This window comes from Physeter macrocephalus, chromosome 14, assembly GCF_002837175.3.
Source record: "Physeter macrocephalus isolate SW-GA chromosome 14, ASM283717v5, whole genome shotgun sequence".
NCBI lineage: Eukaryota > Metazoa > Chordata > Mammalia > Artiodactyla > Physeteridae > Physeter > Physeter macrocephalus.
The window spans coordinates 80,395,890-80,410,639 of NC_041227.1; positions in this window are offsets into that span (position 1 = coordinate 80,395,890).

Consider the following 14,750-nt stretch of genomic DNA (forward strand, 5'->3'; position numbering starts at 1 on the left):
CTGTTGGGCCCCAGGCTGGGAGCGGGGGACCAGGCCCTTGTCTCGACTCCGCGCCCGTCCCCGGCGCCACGGAGGGGACGTATGGCAGAGGCTGTGTCCCCGTCGCTCCAGGCCTGGCCCCAGCCTGCCTCCCGTGTGAAATCGCGGAATTCAGAGGCCGCCGACAGCGATAAAAGGCTCGAGTCGGAACTTGACGCAAAATCATCAGCCCACACAAGTGCACCGCGAGGCCCTTGTGTGCGCCCCGGCATGCAGACGGCACCTGCCAGCCGGAGGCTCGCAGACGGGGCACACGGGGCCAGTCCCCGCTCGGGGCAGGCGGGGGCGGCCGGCTGCTGCCGAGATGGCCCGGCTGGTGGGGTCACGCTGGCCGGAAGGCCAGGCCGGAAGCTCGTGATCTCTGCCCGGGCTCACCACGGGGCCCACGAGGGGGTGCGTGGGCCGGGCAGGCACCCCCGAGCGTGGTGGTCTCGGTTGCAAGGCCAGAACTGAACTCCGGGGACCCCGGCGGGAGAGGCACGTGCCGGAGGGTTGGGGGCTGAGGGGTCGTGCCACGGCCCTGACTCCCGCCGGCGACGCATGGCCCCAAGGCCAGGTGAGCCCTCCCCACTGCCCCCGCCGTGCCGTGGGTCCCTCGGGGCCACCCGTCCCCAGCCTCGTGTCACCTCCTGAGATTGAGTCCCTGCCCGGGTCCTGCAGCAGCGGAGCTGGGCCCCCGCCCAACACCCGGCCCTGTGTCTGTGGGAGGACAGGGTGGGCGGCCGGCAGCCGAGCCTCCCCGGGCCCAGCCTCCCGTGAGCACCCAGACCTGGTCTCACCCCCGCCCCGGCTCCTCACCCTCCTCCTTCCTTGGCAAGGGGTCCCTGAGGCCGCTTCCAGGTGAAAAGCCCAACCCCGGCCCGGACCACCCAGCCAGCCCCAGGCTGACAGCACTTGCACTGAGCTTCGGGATTTCCTTCCCTGAAGGGGGGCAGGAGGGGCCGTCCCCACCCCCCAGGGACGCGTCTGGGGGGACGGGGCGCAGAGGCCCCCTGACGTTCTCCCGGGTCCGCTCAGCCACCTGCTGCTGAGCTTGCCGGCTCCTCGCCCCCGCCGCCTGCCGGGGCTCTGGGTGCACTCGGGTGGGGAGCCCGGCCCCGGAAGGTTCTGGTTCTGGCAGAGACCCCACCGCCGCCAGCTCGTCAGTGGGCACCGGCGCTACGCGGCTGTTAAGCCGCTAATGACTAATTTTAAGGGATTAGTGCTACGGCGGTAAACCGTAATTGCCAGGATGGAGCGGGATTTGGCGTGCGACAGGCTCCTTCCGGCGTCCCCAAGGCTCCCAGGGAGGACAGCGCCGCCTGCCGGGGCCCCCGTGGGACCCCCGCCTCCCCCAGGGCCCGGCCCCCCTCTGCATCCAGAGGCGCCAGCTCAAGGATGTGAGCTGTTCGTCGTCTCTCTCCCCTCCCTGTGCGCCTGGGTCGTGTTCTGGAAGTGAGTGAACCTCCGGGCTTTCTTTAGCTCCCCGTGACTCAGGTGTGGGCCACGACCCGCGGTGTCACCCAGGAGCCGCCTAGAAATGCTGGGACCCGCTGGGTCAGAATCCGCACTGGATGTGACCCCACACGCTTCACGAGCCCCGTTCCAGTTTGCGGGGCTTCCCCGCCCACCCGCCCCCGACTGAAACATCCCAGCTTACAAAGCTCCTTCCCACCCCGTGATGACCCCGCAGGTGGTGTCTTGTCCGAGAGGAGGCCGGGGTTCCGAAAGGGCAGGAGCTGCCTCAGGCCGCAGGCGAGTTCGTCAGGCCCAGACCTCCTGGCCGGGGTCAGCAGCCCTCACGACCCAGCTTCTGGGTCACACCTGCCAGTTTTCCTCGTGGTTCAGTGTCTCCAGGATGCCGGGACCAAGGAAGGGGCCGCGCCTCTGTCCCCAGGCAGCCTCGGAGGGGCGACTTAGAGGTCCAGGGCGTGGAGTCTAGGGCAGGACAGGAAAGGGCGTGTGCTGTGTGTGCGTGCATGGCTGTGTCACGTGTGTGTCCATACGTGTGCGCGCAGTGAGGACCGGTGGCTTTACCAAACTGCTCAAATGCCTGCTTCGGCCAGGAGAGGGGCAGGGCCTCGCCCAGAGTCGTACAGCACGGGCGGCCCGCGGTGGCGCGCATTCTGGCCTGCCCTGCTGCCTGTCTCGTGGTGGTTTCCGTTTTCTTCTCCTTCTTGTCTGTTTCTTCAGCTGCACGATTTTGATGCACTTTCCGGGTAAAAGGAAAAACCCTCGGCAGCAGAAATGTCAAGTGAAGGAAAAGCCCCCTTGGCCCTGCCCCAGCTCGTCCTCTGTGGCGGCCGTGTGCGCCTGGCGCACGGACACACAGCGCGAGGTTTGGGCTCACTGGGTTCCCGTGTGGTTTGAAAATAACTGGCTTGTTCCGCAGCTTGGTTTTGTTCCTCACTTAACAGTTGTCCTGGGAATTTTCCATAAAAGCATCTACTGATGTATTTCATTGGGGTTTTGTTGTTATTTCCAAAACACTTAAGAAGTTTTATTGAAAACAGTAACCTACAGAAACACCAGATTCTCAGTTTAAAGTAAAATTGACAGCATCTCTCAGAACTTCCATACTTCTGAACCATTACTTTAAAAAAAAAAAAAGAAGAAGCAAAAAAGAAGAACCAAAACAAAAACTAATTTCCAGGTTCAAATTAACAAGTCTTGGGCTTCCCTGGTGGCGCAGTGGTTGCGCGTCCGCCTGCTGATGCAGGGGAACCGGGTTCGCGCCCCGGTATGGGAGGATCCCACATGCCGCGGAGCGGCTGGGCCCGTGAGCCATGGCCGATGAGCCTGCGCGTCCGGAGCCTGTGCTCCGCAACGGGAGAGGCCACAACAGAGGAAGGCCCGCATACCACAAAAAAAAAAAAAAAAAAAACAAGTCTTGCCTGCAAACCTTCCTCTTGTGTTTCTGGGGACTGGACTCCATGGCGAGCCTGAGACACGCCAGCCCTTGTCTACCCACCCCGGGGACCTTCTCCCCAGAACCCCGCTGCCTCGTCCTCCCTTGGGGGCAGAACTGTGTCCCCAGATTCATGTGTTGAATTCCTGTGCCTCGGAGGTGATTAAGTTAAAATGAGGCCGGTAGGCTGGTCCTTAATCCCATAGGACTGGTGTCCTTGTAAGAGGAGGAGGTTGGGACACAGACACAGGGGGGCCGACCGTGTGAGGACGCAGGGAGGGGACTGCCGTCTGCACGCCCAGGAGGGAGGCCTCGGGAGGAGCCTGGATCCGGACCCTGAGAACGTCACTGTCTGTTGTTTAAGCCACCCGGCTGCGGTCGCTTGTTATGGGGGCCGGGGGGAGCGGGGCGGGGGGGCCCAAGCTGACGCACACCTGGGCCCGCTTAGCCTTCCAGCTGGCATTTCTTTATGCATATTTTGCTTATAATACACCTGTGTTACATATAAGTATATATAAAATACACATTTTCCGTCAGCTTTAGCATCTTCTCAAGAACCCGTAGAACCGCCCTGATGACAGAAATAGCATGCAGGTCGCATATGTAATTTCAAATTTTTTAGCAGCCACATTTAAGAAGCAGGTGAAATTAACTTCAATGAATATATTTAACCTAATATATCCAACATTTTATTCCAACATGTAATCCATATAAAAATTAGTTTTGCAATATATACAAATATTGAATCATCGTGTTGTATACCTGAAACTAATACGTCAATTATATCTTAATTTTTAAGAATGAGTTCTCTAAATTACATATATATAAATTAGCGAGACATTCATTTACCATCTCTCAGCGCTGAGTCTTGAAAACCCAGCATCTTGTTTTGCACCTGCTGCCCATCTGGGTTCAGACCAGCCACGTTCCAGGCGCTCTGTGGCGAGTGCGCACAGGCCACCGTATGGGACTGGACAGCCCTCGAGCGCCAGCACCACGGACGGGGGCCCTTGTGCCGAGGGTCCTGGGCACCTGGCGGTGCCGGCTCACGGTTGCTTGAGCGTTGCTGGGAAGCCATCGTGCGTGTTAAACGTGCCGCCAGACTGTCGCCCTGCTTGACTGATGGAGAAGTGTCTGTCCTAGCAGGTCACCCGGGAGTCCGTGGAGGTGCTGGCAGGGCCGGGAAGTGCGGACGGAGGGGACACGTGGGCCCGGGCTCCCTCCTGGGCTCCCGGCCCGGTGCCCCCACCTCCCTGATGAGTCGGGGGCCCAAGCTGCCCGGGCAGCCCGCACGCAACGACCTGCGAGGAGCTCCTGGGGAAGTCTCCTCCCCTACTTGAGCCTCAGTCTCCGCATCTGGAAAACGGCCTGACAGCAGGACTGGCTGTGGGCCCCTGGGAGCCACCCCCAGGTCCTGCCCAGGGCCCCTCCGCCTGTGGGCTCTGCGTGTGGCCTCCGTAATGTGACACTATAATTAGCTCAATTAGCAACAGCCTTCATGCTGTTTTTTCTTTTTTATTTCAAACTTAAAATGGAAATTAAATATTGCACCAGGTTTACAGGCTGTTAACGGAATTCACTTAATCAAACCCCAACACCTAGTCCTTGAAAATGAGAATTTAAAAAGGTCTGCATTTGCATATTCATGTTTTTAATAGGGTTCAGAAGGTATATTTGCAGCTGATGAAAAGGATTAATTCAATCTAATTTGCATTGGTGGAGGATCTTAACCCCTTCTGAGCTGGCCCGAGGCTGGGATGGCCCAGACGGCCAGAGCGGCCAGAGCCAGCCCGCACAGGTGGCCAGAGACACGCCGGCTCCTGAGCTGCTTCCTGCTGGCCACATGTCCCTGAGACCCCACGGTCCCTGCAGCAGCCGAGCCAGGCCTGGGCTCACAGCAGCGTGGTGGGTTTTACTTAGAAACAAACATGTCTGGGGATGTTCTTTTTCTTGTAACGTTCATGCCGTCATCGTAAAGTGTTTGGAAAATGTGGGCAAGTCTCAGGAAGAAAACGGAAAGTCACTTATTACCCATCACCCAGAGATGACCGCTGCACATGCTGGGCGCCTGTCTTCTGGGCTCGCCCCCAGGAGCGTGCGTGTGCGGTGTGCTGTGTGTGTCACGCGTGTGCGCGACTACCTCCTCAGCAGGGCCAGCGGCTCACGCACGTGTGTCTTGGGCCAGCATCCTCATGTGCCGTGCTGTGGTATTTCTGTCTCTGCCAAGGATCCCAGTCTGTCTGTGGCCTTACGTCTCCCGCACAGGACCGGATGGCGCCAGACGCAAGCAGGGGCCCGGCTCCGCGAGCAGCAGGGGCTGTTGTCAGCGACCCCTCGGAGGGGGAGCCGTGAGTCACCGGGTGACTCCGTTCCCCGTGGGGCTCACAGGTCCCCGCGGGTGATGGCAGGTCGATGGGTCCGGGGCCGGGGGGACGCGGCTGCCCGCGGGAGGAGTGGGCCTGAGAGAGCCAGGCCTGCGGGGAGGCCGTCGGAGGGCGCGTCCCTCTCTTTTGTCCGCAGCGACCGCGGGAAGGACTCGGGCGCGTTGAGGGTGACAGATGAGGAAGGACCACGTGCAGAGCCGTGGAATTGCCTTGGCACCAGCTTCTGCGTAAGCAAACTGTAAGGTTTTTCTTTCTTTCTCATCGGGGCGCATTTCACCTTTCAGCCCAGTTCTGCACGTGTGGACAAAGGCAGACGATCGTGTGCTCACCACCACGTCTCCCCCGGCTCCCAAATCCCCGCATTTTTAAGTCCTTATGATAATTTGTGTGCTGTCTCAGCTCAGCTGCTAAAACGAAATACAACGGACGGAGAGGCTCAAACGACAGACATTTCTTTCTCTTGGATCCGGTGCCAGCAGGCTTGGTTTCCGGCGAGGGCTACCCAGGTCCTGGGTCCTCATCCGGCAGAGAGAGCTCGGGTGTCCCTTCCCCTTCTCACGAGGCCACCGTCCTGTTGGACCAGGCGCCACCCTCGTGGCCTGTTTCACCTTAACCACCCCGAGAAGCCAGTCTCCAAAGACAGTCATGGGGTGGGGCGGGAGCTGAGGACTTCGGCGTATGGGGGCGTCTGTCCTTCAGCCACTGCAGTAGGTCTTGCCTAGTTATGAAGGCGTTTGAAGCAATTTAAGCAAACCTGATATATTTAGCTTGTGGTTTTAATTAAACCTTCAGAAGCATTTGATTAAGGTTTGTAATCAATATCTAAATATCTGGGAAGTTCTATTGGTTGATTTTTTTAGTTGGCATTCGTGAAGTGAGCGAGCGTTTAAGCATTAGGGAAATGTGCTCAAGAGACGCGTAAGAGTAGTGAATGGATCGCTAGGTGACGCCCGCACCAGGGCGGCGAGATTCCGCTCCACACGTCGAGCCCTCGGAGACGGGAGACGCCCAGCCAGACGGAGGGGGCCCGGGTTCACCCGACAGCGTGTCCGCCGGGGCCGCGGCCCAGGTGTCAGGGAGGAGTGAAGGTCCTCACCCCAAGGCGGAGGCAGGGGATGCCGGCGCCCAAACAGGCCCCTCGGTGGGTGACTCTCCGAGCCTGCCCACCACCACCCTCTCCTCGGCCCAGCAAGGGGCTCCCGGGGGCGCCTTTCTAGATTCACAGCTCGCGGCCCGGGAAGAACTCCAGGTCTCGGGCAGCTCGCCCTTCAAAGGGGAGCAGGATGGGTGGAGAAGGGGCGGAGGAGGGAGGCGGTTCAGGACCTGAAGGGGCAGGAGCACAGCAGAGGCCGTGGGGCGTCAGGTCAGAGACCCGGAGCGGCAGCCGCTCCCCGACGAGGCAGGTGGGGGGCCGCGCAGCGGTGGGTGCGACCGAGGAGAGGACGGAGCGTGGGCAGTGCCCCCGGGGGGAGAGGGCACGTCCCCAAGGGCCGGCTCCCGGGAAGAACCCGAGCCCACGACCTCCTGGAGCATCGGGCCGGGAAGCGGAGCCCGCGGGGGAAAACGCGATGCGGGGGCCGGCGGACCAAAGCCCAGCTTTTGACGGAAGGACGGTCCTGAGCTAGGATTTGACATTCAAGCGAGTTGCGTTTCGTGGGGCAAAGCAAAGCAAACACACCCACGGGTACCGGGCGCTCAGAAAGCATGTGCCCACCTGCAGAGTCGTCCTCGGAGGCCTGTCCCCGTGCACCTAACAGTGGGACAAGGCTTGAGCGTCCGCGCGGGAAGGGGCTCCGGTGGTGAGCGCCCCAGTCGGCTTCAATGGAGCCACGTCTATCTCTGGTGAGTCTGTTAAGCCGAGTGAAACATTAATCGTTACTCCTCGAAAGCGTGCGCACCAGGCATGAGTTGTTCGTGGTGCTCTGGGCGTGTGAAAGGTGCCACTTCTGTCTGTAAGCAATTTAGCCACGTAGCACGTGACACAGTCCAGGGAAAAGGGCCCGGGTGTGAGCGCCTCGGGGACCCCGCCCCTCCCCCACATTGTCATAGCGCTGCTGGGAAGCGCCCCGGCCCTGCTCCCCTGCACCCCGAGTTCCGAGCTCACGAATCCGCGCGCTCTGTGCTCAGCTGTCACACGCGTCACGCTACGCGACGTGTGGTTTAGCGTTGCTTGCTTTCGTGCTTACTCTGCGATCAGCGCAACTTTTCCCCACGCAGCGCACTGTTTCTAAGGTTCATCTGCGTCGTCTGTGGAAAATTCCATCGCATACATATACCCCCAAAATGTATTTTTCCACTCACCCATCAAACAGACGTCTGGGCCGTTTCCAGTGTTTTGCTTCGAAAAGCACCCTAGTGTGAACATCACGGCGCGTCTCCTTGGGCTCAGGAGCAAACGTTTCTTTAGCATTTAGCGAGGAGTGGAGCTGCGGGACCGTGGCGTGGCGTCTGGAAACTCTCAGCGTTACGGGACGAAGCCTAATTGTTCTCCAAAGTGCCTGGAGCTGTTGGCGTTTCCACCAGCAGGAAACCCGCGTCCCCGGCGGTGCTCGCTCGGGCCCAGCCAGTCTGTGGGTGCCGTGCAGCGACTCGGGGGTCTTCACGTGCATGCCCGCCGGTCACCAAAGCAGTGAGCGTCTTTGCACGTGTTTGTGCGCGGAGTCATCTCCTCCCGCTTTTTGTGACGTGCTTTTACACCTTCTCTGTGCTATTTTTTGATAAACAGAGTTCTCAGTGTCGACACAGTTTTCAGTCTCTTTGACGCCCAGCACGTTTGTGTCTTGTTTATGAAGCAGCCTTCCCACCACGGTGAGGTCATAAAGATAATCCCCACACTGTCTTCCACAAGTGATTTTTATTTATGGTGTGAGACAGAAATCCAATTTCATTTTTTCCACACGAATAACTAATTGTCTGAATAGCGTTTGTTAAATGGTCTCCTCTCTCCCGAATGGTCTTCCCCAGCCCGCGCCGTCATAAATCAGGTTCCCTGAACCCGTAGCTCTGCTTCTGGGCTTTTACTCTTTTCCTTGGTCACTAAGCCTATCCCAGGATTAATGCCAAACTATCTTAATTACTGAACTGCTTACACTGCAAGGACGGGGCCTGGAAGGGGCCGTGAGGGGGCTTCTACGTTCTTGCAGTGAGTGATCTTTTTTGCTATTTTCTAAAAGAGAATACTTCTGATGTCTCACGGTCATAGGTTGTAGGTGGATTATAGGTGGAACCTTTCTTCAGGGTGAGAAAGTTCCAGTCTACCCATTTCCCTAAGAGTTTTTGGAACGTACATCTTTATCGAAGCATAACAAATATGAATAAAGATGCACAAATCGTAAGGCACAGCTCAGTGAATTTTCTCGTTTTCCGGCGCCCAACACGCAACGTTCCCAGGACATCAGAAACCATCACGTGCTCCCTTCCAGTATCACCTGCCCAATGCCGCCCGAAGGTGACCTTCACACCTGGAGCAGCTTTACCCGGTCCTGAACTTGACAGAAATGAAATCAGACGGTAGGTGTTCTTCTGTGTCTGACTTCTGTTCAACGTTCGGTCTGTGACAGATCGGACCACACGGCTGCCGGTGGTTCTTTTTGTCCCAGCTCTTTTTTGTTTGTTTGTTTTGTTTTTTTGCGGTACGCGGGCCTCTCACTGTTGCGGCCTCTCCCGTTGCGGAGCGCAGGCTCCGGACGCGCAGGCTCAGCGGCCACGGCTCACGGGCCCAGCCGCTCCGCGGCACGTGGGATCCTCCCGGACCGGGGCGCGAACCCGCGTCCCCCGCATCGGCAGGCGGACTCTCAACCGCTGCGCCACCAGGGAAGGCCATTCCCAGCTCTTTATTATGGAAAAACATTGAGCGGAGATGAAAGAATTTTACAGTAAACACACTCACCGCCTCAATTCTGCCATTCATATCTTACTACATTTGGCCTAGTCCATCGCTATCCCTCTATCGTTCCATCCATCCTTATTTCTTAACGCGTTTCAGAGTAAATTACAGACATCCATCCCCTTCTCACTGGGTATCACTGAACTATCAGCCTCTGTAAGATTAACTAGAGTTCACTCTATGTTTACAGTTTCTTTCTTTTGAAGTCAAATTTACCAATGAAACATAAAACCCCGAAGTGACAAATGCACACACGTGCGAAACCCAAACCCCCAGCAGCACACAGAACACCGGCATCGTTCCAGAAAGTTCCCTCGTTCCCCCTCCAGGTCCCCCGAGAGGCAGCCGCGCTCTGGTTCGGCCCAGCTGTGCGGAGACGCCCTTGACACCCCCAGGTCAAGGGCCCCCGTGGCCGGCGGGGCCCCGGTTATCCCGCGGGCCGCCGCCCCTGGGCGCCCCACCTCCTCCCTCGCCCCCCACCCTGGCGAGCGCCGTCCGCCCTGGTTCCCGCGTGTTTCCCGCTAAGCGAGGCGGCCGACGCGCCTCGATGTGTGCCGGCCCTTCGGGCCTTGCGCTCTTTTATTCCTTTGCACCCCTTTAAATCTTCTGCGCGTTGCTCCCGGCGCCAGCTGGCTCTGGCGGTCGCGCCGCGGGGGTTGTGGCCTCAGGTTAACTCGTTTCCCCTGCGCCAGAGCCTCGTTAAGGACTGCGGGCGCCTCCCTTCCCTCCCGCTTCGGGAAGCAGCAGGCGTTTCACTCCCAGAAGCCGGCGGGGCTCGTGGAGGTAAAGCCCACCCGGGCGTGCGGACCCTGCCCGGGGTCCCCCGGCGTCACCGCCGCACGGAAGGGTCCACGCGCGCCCCCGCGCTGAGTCGGTCACGGCCCAGGCCTCCGTGCCCGGGGCTGGCGTCCTGAGCTTTCCCTCCGGTAAGTCGTGATTCTCTGGGTGCGCGGCCGTCTCCAGCTCGGGGTCAGCGTGTGTCCTGTGGCCTCCCCGCGCCGGACGGGTCTAAGAACAGGTGTTGCTTTCGGCTTGTTCAGCCTTTTACCTGTCGTAGGACGGAGTGACGACCTCAAGCTCCTTCCAGGCGGGACCAGAAATCGGGAGTCATCTTTCTGCTTGTTTTTGAGTCGGGTTGTTTTCCTTTTTCTTACTTGGTCGTGGGATAGTCTGGGTAGAAGTTCTTTGTCAGACGTATGCATTACAAATAACGTCTCCCAGATGGTGGGCTTGCCTATTTATTTTCTTAATAATGTCTCCTGACGAACGAAAGTTTGCAGTTTTAATTATCTCATTTATCACTTGTTAATGGTTAGTGCCTTCTGCATTTTGTTTAGGACAGCTTTGTCTAGCCCAAGGGTATGAGGATATTCTTCTATGTTCTAGAAACTTTATGGTTGAACTTTTATGTTTAGATATAGGAGCCACCTCCAATTAGTTTTATGTAGGGTGTGAGGGCAAGGTTCACTTCTTCTGATGAATATCCACTTAACTCTAGAACCCTCGATTGAAAAGTGCATCCTTCCCTTCTGAATTATAGTTGTTCCTGTGTCATAAATCAGGGGCTGTGTAGATGCTGGTCTGTTTCTAGGCTCTACGTTCTGTTTCATTATCACTAATTCCACACTCTCTGAATGACTGTAGCTTTCTATTAAGTCTTGAAATAAGTGAATTTTGCTAAATTTGTTATTCTAATAGTTGTAGATTATTTGGGGTTTACTCTGCTCCACAGTCACGTGACAGTTCATCAATTCTGATTTTTATCATTTTTTTCTATCCCTCGCCTCATTGCATTAGCCAGGATCTACTACACCGTGTTATGTAGAAATGCTGGCTGTGGGTGATCTTACTTTATTTACAAAGGGGGCAACGGTTTACCATTGATATGATGTTACCTGGAAGTTATTTTGGTACCTGTTTGACTTAAGAAAGTAGTACACCGTGCTATTCATAATTTTCAGAGTTTTTATTATGAAAAGCTGCGGTGTTTTAGCATATGCTTTTTCTGTATCTACTGAGGTAACCACATGGCTTTTCTCCTCTCCTCTGTTGATATAGTAAGTTACGTTGCTTTTTTAAAGTGTTGAACCGACCTTTGATTCCTGCGATAAACCCCACCTGGTCATGATATACTATCCTTGTTAGACATTGCTGCGTTCAATTTGCTAGTTTTTTTTAAAGAGGATTTTGGGGTCTACGTTAATGAGGCATATTCTAAAGTTTTCTTGGAGTGTCTTTGTCTGGTTTTATTATCAGAGTAATGATGGCCTCACAATATGGGTGTGACGTGATTCCTCCTGCTGCTTCTGAAAGTGTGTAGACTTGGGTTATTTCTCCCTTGAATATTTGGTGGAATTTACCAGGGAAGCCATCTAGCCTTGGACTTTTATTTCTGCACTGTTTTTAAGTATGAATTTCATTTCTTTAATAGATATAGGACTATCCAGTTTATTTTTCCCTTGAATGAGCTTTGGTGGTTTGTACCTTTCAAGGAATGTGGTCTTCTAAGTTACAGAATTTGAGGACAGAGTTGTGTGTAATATTCCCTTAGAGGTCTGTAGGGGCTGTAACGATGTCCCTTTTTCCTCTGTGATATTGGCAATTTATTGTTTCTCCTCCTGTTCCTCTTCCTCCTCAGGCTAAAGATTCGTTCATTTTATTGACCTTTTCAAAGAACCAGGTTTTGGTTTCATTGATTTTTCTCTGCTGTTTTTCTCTTTTCACTTTCACTCATTTTGGCTCTTTTTTTTTTTTTTTTTTTAATATTTCCTTCCTGCTGCTTGCTTTGGGGTTAATTTGCTCTTATTTTTCAAGTTTTGATGTGGATCCAGTCAGACAGAAACCACAGTGTAATTTAAGCAGGGAAGTTTAATATAAAGAAAGTAAAGCCTTAGCGGCTAGTGCAGGGGAGACGCTATAAAAATGGAAAGAGAACTCTAGGGGCCCCTAGGGCTCAGGAGAGCAGGACAGAGCTGGGGGGGGCGGGGGGGGTCAGACCTCCCTGAGCAAGGTGGGGTTCTCCACTGGGTGGCGGAGAAGTTTGCTGGTTTTCTGGGCAAGAGCTGGTCCACGGCCCCTGGGAGAGCAGGGCTGAAGCTAGGCGGGCCTAGGACACGCGGCCTCCGCACGGGGAGGGTGTGGGCAAGTCAGGGACGTGCGGCAGGGAGTCGGGGGAGCCGAGTCCAGGCGGCCGCGCGGGCTCCGGGGGAACCAGGAGCAGCCTGGCGCCCTTCTGCGTCCGACTTTCCCCGCCCTGCCCGCCCGGGGGAGCCGAGTCCAGGCGGCCGCGCGGGCTCCGGGGGAACCAGGAGCAGCCTGGCGCCCTTCTGCGTCCGACTTTCCCCGCCCGGGAGCCTCAGCCTCGGCCAGCCTGCCTGCAGCACGGGCTGGACCCTCTCCCAAAGCAGAAAGCTGGGGACTCGGGACACTCGAGGGGCAGAAAGAAAAGAGAAAATATCTGAGCGCTGTGATGATTACGATTTACTGAGCAGGCACCTAAGTTCTAATCACTTTTATTCAGGCAGAGAATATGCCTCTTTTTTTTTCTTTTTTAAATTTATGTATGTATTTATTTTTGGCTGCGTTGGGTCTTCGTTGCTGCGCGCGGGCTCTCTCTAGTCGCGGCGAGCGGGGGCTACTCTTCGTTGGGGTGCGCGGGCTTCTCATCGCGGAGCACAGGCTTCTAGGTGCGCGGGCTTCAGTGGTTGTGGCACCACGGGCTCATTAGTCGTGGCTCGCGGGCTTTAGAGCGCGGGCTCAGTAGTTGTGGCGCACGGGCTTAGTTGCTCCACGGCACGTGGGATCTTCCCGGACCAGGGCTCGAACCCCGTGTCCCCTGCATTGGCAGGCGGATTCCTAACCACTGCGCCACCAGGGAAGTCCCGAGAGTATACCTCTTGAGTCCTATGTAACATTTAGAAAGATTGACAATCTATTGAAACACAGCAAAAAATATCAGTATTTATATTTGGACTATATTCTCAAACTGCAATGTGATATTACTTCTAATTAATAAGCACTTTATAATTAGACTTTTGAAATATTCTCTTAAGTAAGTCTTGAGTCAAAGAGGAAATAAAAATACTGCGCTTAAATTGTATAATGATGAAGGGAATGTCATATGTTTAATCATGGGATTCAGCTAAGACTTTGAGGAAAACAAAAAACTTCAGGATTAAATGTTTCCATTATTGAACAAAAATTAATAAAAGCCAAGAATTTAGGAAGACATGAAAACACAGCTAAAAGGAAAACGGGAAGAAGGAATAAATGAAAAAATTTATATTTTAAAAGAACAGATTATTAGTGACATGTGTAAACCCTAAAGCTGATTCTTGGAAACCGTATTAACACATGAAGGCAGGTATAGTGTGTTTTAATAAGGCATCCAGGTGGTTCTGATGGCGCCGAAGTTTGTAAATCACCGTGATAGGGTCTTTTAAGGCAGGCACATTAGCCTGATTGAAAACCACTGATGAGTGGCTGCACCCTTCCTGAAAAGGACGTGCTGCGCCCTTCAGGTGTTTGGGGACAGCGGAAGGTAAATGCCCTCCAGGTGTGGTCTGTGCAGCAACTTTGGCGTCACCTAAGATCTCGTCGGGAATGCAGGTTCCCCCACCCCCACCCCCACCCGCAGATGCTCTGAGTCAGAGGCTCTGGAGGCGGCGCCCAAGACTCTCCTTTAACAGGCTCCCCAGGAGATTCTGATTGAGATCCTGAGATTACCCACCCACCCCCCCACCCACCCCCGCCGCAAGTACAGTAAGAAGCCAGGGCAAACCTGCAAATGAGGGGAATTCTGGATGGAAGCCTGCAGACAACACGGGAGCCTGTGTCTGAAAGGCTGCAGGTTCCCTGGGGCCGAACATGGCTCTGATACAGGTATTCTGTGCCCAGAGGGACAGGGCACCATGCCCAGGACACAGAGGGGAGTGGATCAGAGACCCCAGCCTAAGGCCAGGACACAGCAAGGGCTACACCCTCCACGAACCTCAGCCAGGGAGGAAATCGTCTCAGCCTTAGTCCTGGGAAAGTGGGGTTTTTTTTTTTAAAGTGCCCTGGGAATCTGTGGCACTGGCCAGCCATGCTGTGGGTTTGGAACATGAATTTTATACTCTGCATGTTCCCCAAATGGCAAAGTAACAATGACCATTTGAAGTGCACCTGTAGTGCCCCATGCATCTGCCTGAAGCAAACACAGATCTTCTCCGAAGGAACACACCCCAAGCCGGGCCTCATAGAACTTCCATGGTCAAGGTCAAACATATATTTATTTATATATTTCTATAAAATACAAATATGATAATATGGTTCTGTAAAATCACACAACACACAAGAAAGACATCACCCCAAATAACAAACAGAACTAGGTCCACAGAGACTCAGCAAAAGCAGGAGATAAAAGAGACATGTTTAGTATGTTTAAAGACACAAAATAGGAAAATGAAAACATAATAAAGAATATAAAAATTAAGAAAAGAACTATAAAATAGAACAAATATCATCATGAAACACTTTTAGTCATTGGAAAGATTAAACAGATAAACACAGCTGA